The following is a 20045-nucleotide window of genomic DNA, read 5'->3' as shown; positions in this document are numbered from 1 at the left end:
TTCATAACTTCAAGAAAATGAATATCATCAGTCAATACTGCATTAAAAATGACATGCAAAGATGCAATAATTTCTAATAAGGCTTTATTTGATAAAAAACTTTCCAGACGTTTCTGCATTGCTGTTCATGTATGTTATCAAAAAACTTGATTAAGCATTACGTCTAAGTTCGATTTAATGGCTTATTTATTTGTCGTGATAAATGTTATAGTTCTCCTTTTATCTACATCACTATGTGCAGCAACAGGCAGCAGTTTTACAACAAAAAATATTTGCTACAGACTCTCCTTCATGCATCGGTATGATATAATGAACCCAAAAACAATGTGATGAATAAAAATGATAAGTTTACCATGCTTCCAATCTTAATGTCGATGAAACAAAGTCCGTGAGGGAATGAGGGAGTGTGCAAGTGAACAAGAGAGTGTCTAAGTGAACGAAGTGTTCGAGAGAATAAGAGAGTGTATGAGTGAACGGGAATGAATGAGAGAGTGGATCAACGAGGAGTGTGAGGGAAATGAGGAGTGAATGGAATCGTGAAGGGAAGGAGGGATGAAGTGAATGATGGAATGGGGAGTGGAATGAATGAAAGTGCATGAATGGGTGTGTAAGTGGAGAGTGAGGAATGAGTGAAGTGAGGAGAGTCTGAATGAATGGGAGAAATGATATGGTAAAACTTTCTTTATAATAGCTTAAAATAAGACCATGGTTAAAAAGGCGTCCCTCAGTAAAAGGTCATGTAAAAAAGCTACGTAAAAAAAAAGTCATTGTTTCAAAGGGGTAAAAATAGTGTTAAGAAAGCATCGTTTCGGAGGCGATCCGGCAGCGCAAATTTTAGCGTAGCTAAAATTGAGCAGGGGGATGGGATCGCCGAGAATTCATGCGAGCCTGGTGGGTAAAAAATTCTAGCTTTAGCTAGAATTTTCGGCTCGCCCCGTTTTGTCCGAAGGACGACAGAGGCTTAAGAAATGCTCTTTAAAAACTATCTTTAGAAATCAAGTGTTAATAATCAAGTGTTATTAAAATATCAGTAGCGGCGCGCGTGTCTTAGTGCATGTTTTTAACAATGGTTGTTTAATGTAGATAGCACATTTCATCAGCGCATGTATAATAATACAATGTTGTACAAAATATGGAATCTATATGTTTTTTTAATTTGTCTGTCAAGCGAGTTTCATATAATTTTTGTTAAAATTGTTTTTAATAATTGTTTCAGGATTTTGAATTCTTTTGTATATCGCTTTTGTATTAATTACTTATTACAAACAGTTATGTGATATGTAGTCAAAAATGAGGAGCAGGTATGTATGATTTTACTCTAACAGAGGCCCACGCTACATGCTTACTACACATTATAACTGTATATTAAAATAAGTTTTAATTATCATTTAAATAATGACCATAAGCTCTAGTAGTTATACCATCATCTAATATATACCGTTTATCATCAAAACAGCTAAGTGATACTTTATTAATTTCATAACTACTAAGTTGATGGTTTACACTTCTAATAGTTTTCATTGTATGATGTATTTGTTTATTTTCAAATAGTGTTTGTTTATAGTCTTCATGTTTTATTTTATTTTTAATAATATTTTTCTTAATTCCTTTAGCTTTTTTATCTCCTTTATTATTGTCTTTAATATAACTATACATCTTACTTCTTAAACCAACAAATTCTTTAACTACTATTCCAGCAGCTTCATCTTTCATTTTACCAATAACTTTTTTATTAGTTTTATCATGATATTTATGGTATTCTGGGTAATCACTAGTATCAAATTTATCTTTATCAACCCAAAAATCTTTATAGACATCTTCAGTTTCGATTTCATATGTTAGACTATCTGTGTCTGTGAAAAGAAGTTTAGCTTTATCACCATATTTATTCTTGATATAATTGTAATGAAAATCATACATTAATACTTTAGATAAATCTAAGATACACATTCCCACATATGCCGGCCTGTTAAGGGTTAGTGTTTCTTTGATCTTATGTACAGCCACAAGGTTCTCATTGAAGATTTTACTACTTACATAAGTAGGTTTTGAAACTAATTTTAATAATTTATCTTTATTAGTTACTAGTCTAACATCTACTCGTTTACGAAGGTTCTCCATCGTTTTACCGAATACTGAATTATTCATGAGTTTGAAGAAGTCTTTTTCAAAAGGATTTTTTGCATTAGTTCTTTTTTGAGTATTAAAGTCTATGTATTTTTTCAACCATGGAGATTGATTAAATTCAAGTACTCGGTGGACTTTAGTTAATTTTAACCCAAGATCTAAGTATAATTGAAGATTTCTATAATGTAGCACATACTTATCTTTATTTCCTAAAGTGGGAATAAGAAACTAAACCTATTGATATATTATAATTAGAAGCAATTGTCTTACAATATTTTGACAACATATCACTAGTTACTTTAACTTTTTCTGGTGCAACAGGATAATCGTTATGTAAATCATGTAGTTCTTCAGGGTATTCTAAATCAACTTCTAAAATTAAACCTTTTTTATTATCTACTTGATATTTAGCAAGGTTTATGTTGTTAATCTGTTTCTCAGTTAACCATTTGAAACCACCAGTAGGTAAGTATTGTGACATAGCCCATCCATATAAATTATTAAAGTCAAGATACATTATATATTTTGAGGGTTTATTCTTATCAAATGTTTTCATATACTTGTTATTTGCCTTACCATATCGGTTAGAAATATAAGAAACACCTCCTTTCATACCTTTTTCGATGAATTGAAACATGTCAATATCAGTCATTAGTTCTAATTTAATATCTGTCATCTTCAACATAGCATCCCATGAAAGACCAGGACTAGTAAAATAGTGGCATGGGTCTAAATTATAGTATTCTAAGCATGTTTTCCTAAAGTTTTCAAATACATCAGATAATAACAAAACATCAGATTTTAGATACAGGTCGTGATAATCACCCATGTTTTTGAGATTGAATGTATTCCACACTTTTTGTGCATGGTTATAAGAATCATCTGAGATATTTTCATTAGTAAGAATACTATAAAAGTCTTTTGAAGGCAACCCTCATCAAACTTTTCAAAGCTATCCATATAATCATATGGGTATATACCTTTTTTTGTCATTAAATTAAGTTTTTCATCTTTAAACTGATTAGAGGTATATTTAAATGATTCTTTAGGTAGGTTATTAACAAGCTTATCAAGACTAGAGCTCATAAATTGAAAACTATCAAGAAATGTTAAATGGTTACCTAACATGAAAGCCATATATTTTTCCATATTATTTGGTATAGCATTTATATTCATCTGTGTTTCTTCACCTTTTTTGTTTTTGTATGTATGCTTATTAACAATAGCTCCGATTTCTTGCATAATAAAATGGCTGTCATACCCACGCAGATTGTGAAATATTACTGGGATCTTTAATTTATCAGGGTCTATTCTAAGTTTTAAATTACAATCTTGATGAGCCGACCCTCTGTATCTTCCAGTGATATGACAATGGTCTCGAACTCGAATATCTTTGTTAGTATATTTTTTGTTACAGATATGACATTCATCAGCTTTTTCAAATTCTTTTTCATCATCAGAGGTCATTTTTAATGGTTTATTAAAGTGGGTTTTCATAATATTTTTACAATATTTAACTTCTTTTAACATAGCTTCCATAAATTTGTAAACAGCCTTTTCACCTCTATATAGTTGAATTGGTTTTGTGAATTTATCATCATAACAACAAATAATTTTGTATCCATAACCACAGTCAGTATGTTTCTGATAGGCTTCTGTATATGATTTACCATTATTCTGATTACAACCAGATATCTTTTCTGTAATAGCCTCAAAGTCAGCATATATGACAAATGGTACTGGTTGTTGCTTATGATAGTTGTTGAATTTCAATATGTTATTATTTTTATCAGGCATTCTTATTGATTGTATACCATTTATTAATATACAGTTTTCTATATGGTTATTTAATATTTTTTCAGAACTAAAACATTGGAGACAACGCATACAAAAGTGTTTTCTTTCTTTATGCTTTGTTTGATTGTACATAAATTTATTAAAATCTTTTATTAATACATAATGTTTGTTTTCATTATCAGTTATCAATAGTAGTTCTATATGGTCTTCAAATTGTTCTTTTGATATGAATAATGGATATGGTTGTTTATCTTCATAACCGAAGACATTAATGTTAATTTTGTTTTGCTTTTCGATTTTATTATAATGTTTAACAGTCACTGGAAAATCAACCCCTTCATAATTAAGCTTTTCAATATATTGCTTATCAGATTTTTTTATTCTTTGTGGGTCTTTATTTTGTGGGTTAATATGCCTAATATGACACCACCTAAAACATTCATTATCATGGTTTTTGATATTTATCAAACCTTTATTAGGGTTTTTAAGTTCTTGAGGTAAATTAATGTATGAAGACCCTTGTAATGGCTTGTATTTAACAACATTAAGATAATGATTATCTATAGAGCGAATAACCCATCCAGAACCTTCTTGTGTAAATTTATCAATCTTGTTTAATATATTTTGTTTTGAAATTTGTAGTGATTCAGTAATATTTTTATTATTTGTAATTGTTAAAGCTTGACTGTTAAAATAAGCAACTTTTGTTAAAAAACCAGCTGTACCACCATCTTTTATTTCAAATTTTTCAAATGTTACCTTAAGCGTTTCAATAAATTTTAATCCTTTCATTGTTGTTAATATTTCTTTAATATAATATGTAAGATATTTTCTAGTATTCTGTAATTGTTTTAAAGGATCTTTATAGCTCATAATACTTATTTCATATGATTTAGTAAATCCTTTAAGAGCATTGTTTGTTTCTCTTATTTTAACTCTTTGTGTTGGTATCGGTTTCTTATTTTTATTCTCATACTCTTTAACCATATCTTTAACACTCTTTCTTGGTTTGGGGACTGGTGTTAATACTTTGATTAATTCGTTTTTTCTAAGTTTATAATAACCTTTAACCTTGTTTTCTTTAGCAATAATTTTTAACTGTTTTACATTCATTTTTTTGATTAATTCGTTTTTTCTAAGTTTATAATAACCTTTAACCTTATTTTCTTTAGCAATAATTTTTAACTGTTTTACATTCATTTTTTTGATATTGGATTGTGATAGTACTTTTTGTACTGGTTTGGAAATTGAAGTATTATTAACTTCATCCCTAGGCTTTTTATTTAATATTATATTGATTAAATCGTCTTTAGTTAAATTTTGAAGTTCATCTCTATTAATATTTAGCATACTATATAAAATAGGTTTGTCTTTAAGTACCTTTCGATTTAAATAATCTCTACTCATATATATACTATATATTTTATTTTTTATTTTTTTAAACGCACTAATTTTAATTATAGAAATAAATCTATAGTTAAAACTTTTTATAAAAAATAATTAAATTAATCTATTTAACTTTTGAGTGTTTTTTAAATATTTTGTAAATATTTTTTTAATTCAGCTTGTGTGTTTATTACATTTGGTAACATTCCAGGTTTTAAACCAGATTCATAAGGTGTAAATCCTTTTTCATATACCCAAATTACTTTGTTTAATTTTTCTCTAATTTGTTTGTTTTCTAAACTATCAGTTACTAATGTATTATAATAGTAATGAATTTCTTTTTGTTGGGGTAAATAAGGATCAGTTTTAAATATTAATAAATTTAAATGTGGATAATGCTCAACTAATTTTAATTGTCGTTGTTCTGCTTTTTTTCTTAATGTTTTTATAAATGTTGATAAATTTTTTACTTTTTTATAATTAGAACACGTTGTAGGAATATCTTCTTTTCTATTAGGTAATCCATCAATGTATATAAATTTTTTAATTTTATAAAATAATTTATTATAAACAGATTTAAAATCCCATAAACAACCAAAATATACAACAGATAAAATTTCAATGTTATTAATATCATCTTTTGTTTTTAAGTCTTTTAAGTTTTTTCTATTTTCTATCATATATAATTACTATATATTTAAATTTTTTTTTTGTTAAACGCACTTAAATTTTTGTAAAAACTATATTATTTTTAATTTTTTGAATTTATTAAATGTTTTCTAGTTTTAAGATGTAAAGTTTTATATGCTAAACTATATGTTTTATTACATAAATCACAATGCCATGGTTTCGATAGCATATATAATGTCCTATGTTGTTTTATTTGTTCTTTAGTATAAATTCGTGGCCTTCCTCTTATTAGGTTATCTGAACACATATATACTATACTATATATATTATTTTTTTTTTAAGGTGCGTTTAAATTATCTTTTGTTTTATACAATGTTTTTTCAAAATCCTTCAAAACGCCTTCTATATTAGAACTAGTTTTTTTACAACATAAAATAAAATCTCTGATCCTTTTTAATAAAACTTTAAGATTCATATATAATAGTAAATTTTTTATTTCTTTGACTTTATCCAATTTTTATAATAAGTACAGGCAATATCTTTATCCCACTCAAGGATTTTATATACTTCACCAAATAATCTATCATCAAAAATCTTCTTTGTCTTACTATTTTTCATATCTTTAACAGGGTGTTTTAATGCTATACCCCTTCTACTAGCTAAACGTATTATATAATAGTTATACATGCTAATATTCTTTTTCTGTATCAACTTATGTTTAATCATTGTCCCAACAACCTTTATAAAATCATTTGTAATCATCTCAACTTATTCAAAAGGTACACACAATCTAATTTTATTATAAAACCATTTTCTTCTCGAGTGTATTGATCGTTGATTTTTCCAAATTTCTGGTATCCATTCATTAACAAAATGATTTATGTACATGTGAACAGTACCGCAGTGTATACAAACATTCATTTTATTATTATCTGAAATAATTTCTTGATTTTTGCAACATAAGTATGTCTTAACAGATCTATTAATATAATTATCACATATCTTTTTATCACAAAAACAACAATTTACATAACCAAAAAACTCTTCTAACTCTTTATGAATAACTTTATTACACATATATACTAATACTATATATTTTATTTTTTAAGTAATTTTATATAATAAATATCCAGATATAATACCAAGCACAACCATTGTACCAGATTGATAATTTTTCATATTCTTAGATGGTTTATAAAAGTCATTTAACTGTGGTTCTCTATGAAATGTTAGACCGTTGTATTGTATTGTTTGTACTTTTCTAAGCGCATCTAAAGCTTTGTTCGTAAGTTCTATATCATCATCAGCATATTGAAGTTCTTGTCTTAGTTGTTGAATTTTATCATGCTGCTTGACTTCATTTTCATAGAACGCCTCTTTAGCCTTAGATAAGTCCTCTAAAGCCTTATTGTGTCTTTTAATTTCCTCTTCATAACCGTTTTTATCAAGTTTATGAAATATCCAGCCTGCTAGACTAAATCCTAGGCCATTAACAACAGCTCCAAAAGCTGTGGTAAATCCACTAGTAATAACACTTGTCATATATATTTATACAGATTTAAATGGATTTTCAGGGACCCATTTTTTGTCTTGAGCATATTTAACTAGTATTGTTGATGATGTAATAGCAATAGCTAGTTTTGCAAAATCTTTGATACTGTTTGTGTCTGTTAATTTTTGACCTAGTAGTTTTCTAGAAATCATAGACAGACCTACAGCAGTTGTTGTCACAAGTATTGAATCAAAAGCTTCATTCATAAATTGTTTCTTATTCATAGTATTACTCATATATAATAGGAAATATTTTATTCAAATGAGTCTAAATTATATTGTTTATTTTTTTGTATCAAAACATGTTTTTCACTAGTTGTTTCTTCTTTTGCTTTATCGTTTGTTAATTTTTCCTGCCTTTTATCATTTTTCCGTGTATAATATAGGCTAGCAATAGCAGTTATCACTCCAACTACTCCAAATAAGAATCCGTAATTAATATTCCAGCTATTGTTTTCAATTTTCTTTTTATTTTCTAATTCAATCCTATCTCGCATCTTTTTTTCTTTAGCAATTTTAGATATAGCAGCTAATCTTTTACCAGCTTCGACTCGAACAGGATCTTTCTCTTTCTTAACTGTAGTTATTTTTAGGTTTTCTTCAGACATGTTATATAATAATGTAGATTTTATTCACAGATAACTATCAGATAATCTTATAGATAACTCATAGATAACTCACAGATCTTTATATTTTTTATTATATTTACTAACCATACCATCTATAGTAGTACAATTGTCTATTATAATATCATCTATAACTTTTACGTCTGATAGAAATATCACTTCATCATAAGGTAATCCTCTTAAATAAGATCTTATATCCATAAGTATTTTTTCATATGATGTATATGCAAATTTGCACATTTCTAAGTTATTATTAATTTTACTCTTAACTATATAACCTTGAACTAAAACACCTAGACCACTTAGAGTGGATATAACTATCGGGTTCAGGGTTAAGCTACCAAAAATACCACCAGTTGAGACTAGAAAAATACTTCCCATGTTTAATGACAGTCTAATTTTCTTTAATTTATTATACTTCCATTTATAACAGGTATACATCTTGTGATAGTACAAATATAACTTTTTAAGCTTTTCATATTCCTCTTTACTCAACTCACTCGAAATATGATTAAAATTTATTACTTTTTCCATATTATATTATAAGACGTATTTAATTAATATGAATGATGATAGCGTTGATATACTGAGTAAAGCAATCATATCTGTTTGATGGGGATTATTTACTATCATTTTTGTATGTTTATGTACTACTGGTTTTTTAGGAACTTCATCTAGAGTATCTAAGTGTTGTGAGGGTGTATCTTGATGTACTTTTTTCGGTTCTTCCGTTTTAACTCCATAATAATTTATTTTAGAATTAACCCCGAATTGCATATTTTTATTAGCTAATGTTAAAATATTATTATACCCATCAATCTTTTTATTTAATATAATCAAACGGCTGGGTATTAAAATCATACCAGGGCTTATTGCCATATTTAGAACAACATTTGTGTCTTTTATAGCTTTCCTCATGTTAGATATAAATACAGTCGTATCATTCTGTACTATAGTATCCTCTAATAATTTCCTAAAAACGTTTTGAGTTTGCAGGCTTTTAGCTCCATGATTAACTATTGACCATCTTGTATTGGCTTGGCTGCCTAGAATTGTATAAACAAAGCTTTCAATAGACTCTTGTAAAAGAATTTTTCCGACTAATGTAATACCTTCTGAATGATATGCAATGAAGCTACGATAATCAGTAGTGGAATATTGAAAATTAACATAATACCCATCATTGTTTTTATCAAATTTTAAAATACCTTTATAAGGTATATGCTTTTTCAATTCCGTAAAGTCATATTTATCTAATAACGATGGGTGCTTTATAAATTTTTTAATCTGATAATATAAATGGTATTTAACAAGGCTTTGTATAATTCTGCTTTTATCAAAATTTAAATGATTAAGCCCAATACCAGATAGAAACGAAGCCACATAACATCCACAAATCATAGCATAGTATGCTTCTTGTTTATAATTTAAATGATTTTTAATATTGTATCTTATACCAGTAGGTTGTTCTTTTTTACTTTTAATTTCACTTGACCATGTGGCTGTTATAGGTGGTAAACTACTCATAAAATAATCATTCTCTGTGACATACAATCTTAAATTACAGATATCAACATTTACCGGCCTTTGAAATGTAGGTTTTACAATAAATTTTGCATTCCACCTATGAATTGATTTATCGAAAAAATCCTTATAATGACCTTCATCTCCATTAACAGCTGCTATTAGATTTGAAAACGAAGGCGTTTTAGTTGTTTCTAAATATATTTTTGGCCATGTTGATACATTTTTTAAATCATCATCGCCTAATTTTATAGCATTTTCTTCTATTTGCTTGTCTGACATATAATATAAGCTATGTTATATATGAAGTTCACTGTTTTTATAGACGGAGATCGTAAAAAAATTGACTTACAAGAAAGTATAGTAACAACTAACTATTCATATTTATATATCAAGAAAGCTTATGTGTATTGGGAATATAAAAATATTAAAATAGATAATACTTTAGCTTTTACATTAGGACCTATTAAATATAATATAGATGCTGGATACTGGACTTTTAAGATGCTTAAAACATTTCTTGAGTCTTATGACATAAAGCTTGAGATGATAGAAAACAAAGGAACTTGTAAAATAACTAATAATAGTGATGAAATATTAGTATTGTCTGATACTCTTATTAAAATGTTAGGTTTTAATAATACTATAAAAACTTTTAAAAGAAATGATGTAAAAAGTGGTGTTTCAAAAGTAGATATAAACATGGGATTAAACTATATTCAAATTTCTTCTAATATTGTAAATTCAAGTTATAATTATAACCCTGAAGGAAAAAAAAGTAATATAGCTTTAACATTACCAGTGATAACAATACAGTCGTTATATGGTACTGTTTACGAATACAATGATATTGAATCTAAAGTTACAATTATAAAAGGAGCCTTTAACGAGCTAATATTTAATATATTAGATCAAGATGGTAATCCTGTTAATGTAGGTAGTGTTCTACTGGAATGTTATCTTGAGTAAGTTAAATGGATGAAGACATTAAAATTGAGCAAAGTTTAAGAGATATTTATTATAATCCTAAAACAGGGTATCAATCATCAGAACGGTTGTATCAGAAAGCATTAGAAGAAGGTATAAATATTAATAGAAAACAGGTTAAAGAATGGTTAAGATCTCAAGACACATATACTAGATATAAACCTATCATTAGGAGACATAAATTCAGACAAACAAGGGTAAACTATCTCGGTGAACAAATACAAATGGATTTAGTTGATATGGGTTCCTATAAGTATAAAAACAATGGTTATTATTGGATATTAACAGCTATTGAAATATTAAGTAGATATGCATTTGCTATTCCTGTTTATAGAAAAGACACAAATAATATGACAAAAGCTGTTGCAAAACTATTAAGTCAATTTAAAGATAGATTTAATAATTACCCGAAACTAGCTCAATTTGATGATGGTAAAGAATTTTATAATGTAGGTGTTAAATCATTATTAGAGAAACATGAAATTAAGTACTTTTCTACTAAAAATGTTAAAAAGGCTGCGATTGTCGAACGATTCAACAGAACGCTTAAAACATCTATGTGGAAATATTTTTACAGTAAAGGAACATATAAATGGATTGATATATTAGATGATTTAGTATATAATTATAACAATACAAAACACAGTACAATCTTAATGAAGCCTAAAGATGTTAATAAACATAATGAAGATGAAGTATGGAATACATTATACGGTTATGAAAATGCTGATTTACCATTACCTAAGATTAAAATTGGTCATATGGTTAGAATATCAAAGTATAAATCTATATTTACAAAAGGCTATGAAGCAAATTTTACAGAAGAGTTGTTTAATGTGATTAAAGTTATTAGAGGAGACCCTAATTTATATGAGATAGAGGATACAGAAGGAGAGCCTATAATTGGTAAATTTTATGAAGAAGAACTATCAGTTGTGGATAAGAAAGATGATGTTTATAGAGTTGAAAAAATATTAAAACGTAAGAAAGTTAAAGGTAAAAAGATGGTTTTAGTTAAATGGTCAGGTTATGATAATAAACATAACAGCTGGATTTTTGAAAATGAAATACAAAATATAGAGTAATCTATATAATGGCAGAAGGAGGTTTTGAATATATTGAATTAGAAGATAATAAACAAGAAGATAATAACGATGATAATGAAGATATTGCTGAAACATCATTTATTAATGATAATGATGATAAATTATTTATTACTGATAATGATGGTATAACAATAACAATACCTAATACTCTTCCTAATGTCCCTATTTCAACTCCTGTTTATACAAATATTACTAGGCCTGAAAATGAAGTTTCTTTTGCTGTTGAACAGTTCATTACAAAAAATTATAGACAAGAGTTTAAATTTAATAACCTAAAAGGTATGGCAGCTTCTGAAGGTTTAAAATTTAGATTAAATTTAGGTAAAACTAATATAAATAATATTACTTACAAACCATTAAATACAAGAAATCAGCGAGGTGTTGAAAGAATTGTTTTAACACGTAATAGGAATGGTATATTACAATACAATAAATCAGAAAGTGTTAAAGAAGTTGTTAAACAATTTAAAGACGAAATTAACAGAATTATTAATTTACAAAAGGAATTTATAAAAACTGAAGAGAGTATGCCTATGGTTGATTTAAATAATCAATATACAGATAATTTCAATCAAATAACTAATCAAGAACTTAGAGAACATATAGGGGTAATAACCCCCTCTGGAACTATTGATAAAAGAACACGCCCGCAATTCATAAAAGCACAAATAAATCACTTTGCTGAAGAGCTAAACAAAACTCAAGTTAGAATAAATGAAATAGAAAATGAAAATGAAAATGGTGTTGAAAACAATATTGATGAATTAACTAATTTACACGAAAGAGCCGAAGAATTAGAAACTATAATTAGAGAAGAAGAAGAGCAATTAGAAAAAGAGGATGTACGAGAGGAACAGGAAGAAGACATTACTAGATTAAAGAGGTTTAAAGAATGGGTTAAAGAAAACATACCAGTAATATCAGCTTTAGCTATATCTATTGGATCGATAATTACAACCATTATCATAGGAGCTAGAAAAGCAATCCTGCAAGGTGCTCAAGCTACTAGTAAATTTTCTAAGGCTGTAGCAAATATAGTAAAAAAATTATGGCCAGTATTAGGACCATTATTGAATATTATCTCTCAGGCTATATCATGGGGAGCTAAAGGTCTAGCATGGGTAGCTTCTAATCTATGGATTTTAGCTATTGCTGCTGCTTTGTTAATATATGACCAGTATAAACAAAGAAGAAAATAAAATATGTTTTAATATATATATGAACAGATTACAAGAAGAGCTTTTACCTAATTTTAAAAGAATTAATATGGCAAAAATTAAAGGTACCCGTACTTTTTATAGTATAACCTTTAATCCTAATAGTGTTAAACCTAATGAACAAATCTATATTAATATGCCCAAATTGAAAGCAAATAGTTGCTTAGTACCTGGGTCACTTAATCTATCATTTGATCTTAAAATCAGTAATACAAAAAGTCACTTTCTAAATAATCTCAGTAAGATTTTACAGCATCGACTGCAAATTAAAATTTCAGGAGAGACTCTTTACGATTGTTGTGAAAATAATATTATAAGTATATACAAAGACCTGTGGTTGCCTAAAAGTGATCGACAAAGCCTTATTGAATATGGAATAGCTAACGAAAATTTAAGAAAACTTATTTCTAAAGATGATAGTGGTTCAACAAGTGGAGATGCCCAAAAAGTGTCAGATAAATTAATGTATGATATTTATAGTACAAGGCAAAAAATTAATATTGATACTATTCTTAAAGATCATGGTCTCTATTGCCCATTCAATATGAATAATAACTTTCAATACATAATAACATTACCACCAAGTAATCAAATACTTATTCCTCAAAGTGGTCAAAGTATCGGTGATTATCAATTAGAAAATATTCAGCTAGAATATGAAACTATTGAAAATCAAGAAATTGCAGATGAGATAACAAATCTATATTCTATAGGTAGAAGCCTATTTTATCATCATATAACACTCTTAAAAAAGGAAAAATGGGATAAGTCAAGTACATTACATAATGTTAACGTAAATGTTCCTCGAAAAAGCATGAAAGGTATTGTACTACTATTCACAGAAAATTCAGTTAGTGATAGTGAAAATTTTATATATCCAAATATCGATTCAGTTAAAATCACTATTGAAGGTTTACCAAATTGTATTTTCGCTCAAGGCATGGATAAAAAAGTATTTTATGAAGAAGCAAAACAGTTTTTTGATAAAACTAACCCAATAGATTGCTTCATGACAATTGAAAAATTCTATAAGGATAAATTTTCATTAGTTATCGATCTACGCACCTTTCAAGAAAACAATATTGCTGGTAACGGTAAAAAAATCATTAATACTCAAAATGGTATTTTGCTTGAAATTAAAAAAAGAGCATATACAAAAGATTTAAACTGCTACATCTATGTTATTAGTGATGCTCTTGTTCAATTTGTTAATAATGATTTACAAAGTATTCAATATTAGAATAACCAGTAATATATAAATGAACACACCCTTTAATATGATTATTTTAGGTATGACTGCTTGTGGTAAAAGTCATTATCTCCTCAGAATGTTAGAAAAAAACTTTCATAGGCATTTTGATTATATTATTTTAATATGCCCGACTTTATCATATAATAAAACCTATCAAGAATGGTTATATTTTAACGATAATGATTTAATTAAAGTAGAATGTGACCAAGATCAGGTAGATATTGTTTTAAAATATGTTAGTGATGTATATACAGGTACAAATAGTCTTATTATACTTGATGATTGTGCTAGTGGTTTAGATGTTAAAAATAGAACATCAGAATTAGTAAGATTAGGGTACAGTGCTCGCCATTATGGGCTTTCTACTATTGTGATTACACAGCAATTGACTAGTATTTCTAAACCTTATCGCGAAAATATAAGTTATTTAGTTACATTTTATAATCCAAACCGCAATGACATGAAAACAATATTTGATGATTATCTTTATGGTTTTCAGAAAGATGATATAGAAGAAATAACCAAAAAATTGAAAAATAATAAATTTGCTTATCTATTTATTCAACTCATATATCCATACCAATGGAAAATAGTTATTCCGCAATAAAACATGTGTTAATACATATATGCCAAAGCGTAAAGAGCCTGAAAAAATTGATGATATAATTAATGAGATTGATTCCGCAAATGATACTATCAAAGATGCTGTATGTGATGATAATATACAAGATAAACCGCAAGAGGGTTTTAATAAAAGAGATAAACTACTTAAACTAGCTGAAGATGGTGATTTAGACAAGTCAGTTGCTTACATTAAAAAATGTAGTCAAAAAATTATTGATAAATTATACATTGAATATGAGAAAAAACGATTACAAAAAGCTAATGAGTTTTTAACAGATTTAGTTATATCAAAATTTTCAGATATATTAAAAGGGTTTGATGCTATTGAAGATCCTAAAGAATTAACAAACCAGCTTAAATCAGACGACCTTTTAAAACGAGATGTGTACAGTTTAGTAGAAAAAATATCACCAATATTACCATTTTTAGGTTTTTTAAGTGGTTTTATAATAACAGGTAGACATGTTTACGAACATAAAAATAAACCAGATATAAAATCTGAGGAATAATATAAATGAGCTTATTTTATGGACATGATACACAGACAGATATTAATGTAAATATACAAGGATCTGTAGATAAAACGCATCTATCAAATAATTATTATACTAAAACTCAAGCTGATGGTAAATTTAATGACTACTATACTAAAACACAAGCTGATGGTAAGTATGCTTTAATTTCTAATTTACTAAAATATTATACTAAAATACAAGCTGATAATAAATATGTTTTTGTTTCAAGATTAGCCAACTATTATACAAAGAATGAAACAAATGGTAAGTATGCTTTAAGTTCTAATTTAAACAAATATTACACAAAGATTGAAACAGATGGTAAGTATGCTTTAAATTCTAATTTAACTAACTACTATACTAAAACACAAGCTGATGGTAAATTTAATGATTACTATAATAAAACTCAAGTTGATAATAAATTTAATGACCACTATTATACTAAAACACAAGCTGATGGTAAATTTAATAACTACTATACTAAAACACAATCTGATGGTAAGTATGTTTTGACTTCTAATTTAAATCAATATTATACTAAAACTCAAGCTGATGGTAAATTTAATGACTACTATACTAAAACACAAGCTGATGGTAAGTATGCTTTGACTTCTAATTTAAATAACTATTATAATAAAACTCAAACTGATGGTAAATTTAATGACTACTATACTAAAACACAAGCTGATGGTAAGTATGCTTTGACTTCTAATTTAAATAACTATTATAATAAAACTCAAGTTGATAATAAATTTAATGACCACTATACTAAAACTCAAATAGATGATATAGTAAAAAGTAAAATTGTACACCATAGTAATCAATTAAATTACAACTCAAATGTTAGTGGTATACAAGATATTATAAATATTATTTTTAACAATATTAAATTTATTGAATTTACACTTCTATTTATAAATACATTTGATAAATCTAAAACAATTCAATTAGATATTATGGTAGATAAGATTAATAAAAAATTTATCATTAAAATAACAAATGATAATGAAAAAAAGATAGCTGCTGCACTACTAGATTTATATTACGTTTACTGTGTTGATGATAATATAAACAATATTTCTATTATTATTTACCCAAAAAAATCTTCAGCTTCAATTGATTATAATGAATGGAAAAGAAAATGGCTGGCAGCATTTAATGGATTAACTAAAATACAAGTTATTTCACACAATCAATCTACATTATCTATGATATATAATGGTTATTCATCAAATTTTGCTGCTACTATAGAAGATAATATTCTAGCAACTAAAAAATCTGTAAATGATGAAATCGAAAAATTAAAAAAATTTATTAAAGATAATTATCAAGCTAAGCCTAAAGATGAAGGTGAAGAATAAACTGTTTGTAATAAGTAATTAATACAAAAGCGATATACAAAAAAATTCAAAATCCTGAAACAATTATTAAAAACAATTTTAACAAAAATTATATGACACTCGCTTGACAGACAAATTAAAAAAACATATAGATTCCATATTTTGTACAACATTGTATTATTATACATGCGCTGATGAAATGTGCTATCTACATTAAACAACCATTGTTAAAAACATGCACTAAGACACGCGCGCCGCTACTGATATTTTAATAACACTTGATTATTAACACTTGATTTCTAAAGATAGTTTTTAAAGAGCATTTCTTAAGCCTCTGTCGTCCTTCGGACAAAACGGGGCGAGCCGAAAATTCTAGCTAAAGCTAGAATTTTTTACCCACCAGGCTCGCATGAATTCTCGGCGATCCCATCCCCCTGCTCAATTTTAGCTACGCTAAAATTTGCGCTGCCGGATCGCCTCCGAAACGATGCTTTCTTAACACTTGATTTCTAAAGATAGTTTTTACCCAAGGTTATATGTAGTATAGTACATGGGGGGATATAGCGCACTTTTCGTGCGCTAGAACCCCCATGTACTATACTACACTGAGTGAACGAGGGAGTGCGTGAGGGAATGAGGGAGTGTGTAAGTGAACGAGAGAGTGTCTAAGTGAACGAGGGAGTGCATGAATGAATGAGGTAGTGTGTAAGTGAATAAGAGAGTGTGTGAGGGAATGAGGGAGTGTGTAAGTGAACGAGTTTTTCGACATCAACAAAGCCTTCAGCAACATTGCTGTCAAATGATACGGCCACGATCTTCTTTTTATTGCCTGATGAAAGCGAAACACGATAGTCAAAAATGCAATGGACATTCATTTGTGTTAATTAAACACACACACAGAGGAAAAATTGTGAGTCATATTGCAAAAACTGAAAAACGACACTGTTACACTCACTCACAGTGAGTGACTAAGACACGATTAATATGAAATATTTTCTCACCTTTCTTGCTGGCATGGCCTCTAATGTGTGAACGATAAAGATAAAAATAAATCTTAGGAAGTTTTGATGTGTAGAAATGGCAAAAATTTTCAAAACATTTTTAAAAGCTTATTATAAATATGGTAGTATACGACGCAAATTTTACATGACGCGCGCCATGTTGTTTTCATTTTAACTTATTCACATCCATCACATTCCAAAGAAGAACGTGTACTGGAAGCGGGAATTTCTTCAAACGAGGGAGGGGGTGACAAAGCATAATTAAGGAGAGACATGACACCACAAACACAATTCACGAATCAGAATGCCTTTGTTTGGTGAGTTTGGTTGTTGGTCGACTAACATTGAGTCGACAAAGAAATATTTTGAGAAAATCGGATAGTATGTACCTTAACCACGAAACATTTTAGCAGTATTGCATGATGGGGTCACAAGCGAACGACTTGAAGAGACAAAACATGATACTTTCTCCTTGTCTATGAAATGTTCCATGTACTAAATGTACCAATACGTTGGTTAAACTACAAACAGCAGTCGTAAATAAAATTGATTTGATATCCTCAGATGATATGAGCTGAACAACCAAATACGTATTGTGATTGAATCATAGTATTGAAAAATATTGAATGCTTTTAATTTTGAGGCTGAAGTGGACTTTGGCCAGTTCACTGAGTTTATCAGGCATCAGAAGCCATTTTTGCAGTGGCCATGATGACTGTGGACATGAATGATATTAAATGCAGTAGAAACGCAACAAACGACAATTCCGCAACAAATTCAATTTTACTTTACAAAGTTTTAAAATAAACGATTTCAAAATTAAGTGGTTGGGAATTGGATTAAGGTATATGATTAGAGACTTGGGTTAAGTAAAAAACTTTAATATTTCCAAATTTACCATCATCTCTCTGTAAATATGTAGCCATTTTTGGTGGCTTTGTATTTCTTGTATTCTTGGATTTCTTATAAATCTTAGCCGGCGTCAGGCCAGGTATTAGAAAAGGAAACTTTTACAGCGGCACATTTTTTCCCTATAAATTTTTCTTCAGTGAGTTTCAGTACATTAGCTCGTACTGTTAAACATTCAGTGCACCAGTGTCACACCACTAACTTGAGCCTCGTCCACAGCAATAATATTTTTTTCAATTTTTATGTGATTAGAACCAAATATATTTTACAGGACACATATTTTTAAAGATAACAATGTAATAACGTAATAACGTTTTGGCAATGCTTTCCTTTATTTGTACGGCTAGGTAAAACCCGATTACAAGCTTCACGGGGACTAAAGATCCCCATTCAAGTCCCCCATCCCTTTCCTACGCCTATGAATGCAATAATAACAAGTTTATATGATTTTAACTCAAACAAATGTACTCAATGAGTTATAAATATAATAGAGTTCTTCCATGACGTATAACGCAAAATTCATGTACGACATTATTAGCAAATCTTTTGCCTTGTTATGTATCAATCTGAAAAATATATTTATGTTTATATTATTTGAACTTTGTCTGATTTTACCACAAACTTTAGACTGATTTAAGCATGAAGTAAACAGATGAAATCATGATTACGATGCTAAAGTACTCTGGTTGAAATACTGAAAAACTATTTAAATGTGCTAAATTATAATCTTGTAGCTCTTTGTCAAGATTAAGCACATGTTGTTTTGGTGGAAATAAGAATTCCAGAAATATAGGTTAAACGCTGTAAATCTTGGGTGATGAGTTTGTCCATTCATACTAATAAATATTTAACGCGAGTGACAACAAGCAAACTGGCACGTGACCAAGTAGGCGAAATTTGTTTGTACATAAAATTGAACGTTTGAATTTTAAAAACTGTACTAATAATTTTAGTGAAAGGTCGAAGTTTGGTCTGAAAACAGAACAAAGAAAATTGTATGATTTTAGTAAAGACTTCGTTTTATGATAACTAAAACAATAAAAATCTTCCTTATATAATTGTATGCAAATGCTGTATGGTCCCACAAAAATTGCCTTTGTCTTCGTTTACAAACGTCCAAGCAATAAAATTTATGTGCGATTAAAAATATGTTATATTTTATTACGTTATTCAATGGGGTTATTACTTTATTTCAATTTCTGAAGTTTATTGCAAGATATTTCAGAATAAAAAACACTTCAGGAACACTTTTCGTGAGCATGTGTAAGTGTGTATAAGACACTTGCGAGTTGATATGGCATGTGATTATAAGTAATGTGAAGAAAATATGAAACCTGTACTCAATAATTATAAAATTTTATTTACAACTTTATTTATGAACATCATTAATTGTTTGTTAACTTCCGCGGTTTGCAGCAACTATCGTAGTTTTAAAAACTCATAGAAATTTACT

The 20045-nt window shown here is 28.1% G+C and overlaps 1 long non-coding RNA gene across 1 annotated transcript; it reads left to right on the top strand.

The window, feature by feature from the left end:
- The first annotated feature begins 280 nt into the window (after window positions 1-280).
- LOC124436721 lies at window positions 281-17439 on the top strand. Its single transcript, XR_006945454.1, has 2 exons — window positions 281-441; window positions 17321-17439. It is a non-coding gene; the product is annotated as an uncharacterized LOC124436721 (long non-coding RNA).
- Window positions 17440-20045: the final 2606 nt, after the last annotated feature.

Source organism: Xenia sp. Carnegie-2017, unplaced genomic scaffold, assembly GCF_021976095.1.
Source record: "Xenia sp. Carnegie-2017 unplaced genomic scaffold, XeniaSp_v1 HiC_scaffold_16, whole genome shotgun sequence".
NCBI classification, from domain to species: Eukaryota; Metazoa; Cnidaria; class Anthozoa; order Malacalcyonacea; family Xeniidae; genus Xenia; species Xenia sp. Carnegie-2017.
Note: the sequence above shows the minus strand (reverse complement) of the source record. Positions and strands in the feature narration are given on the sequence as shown.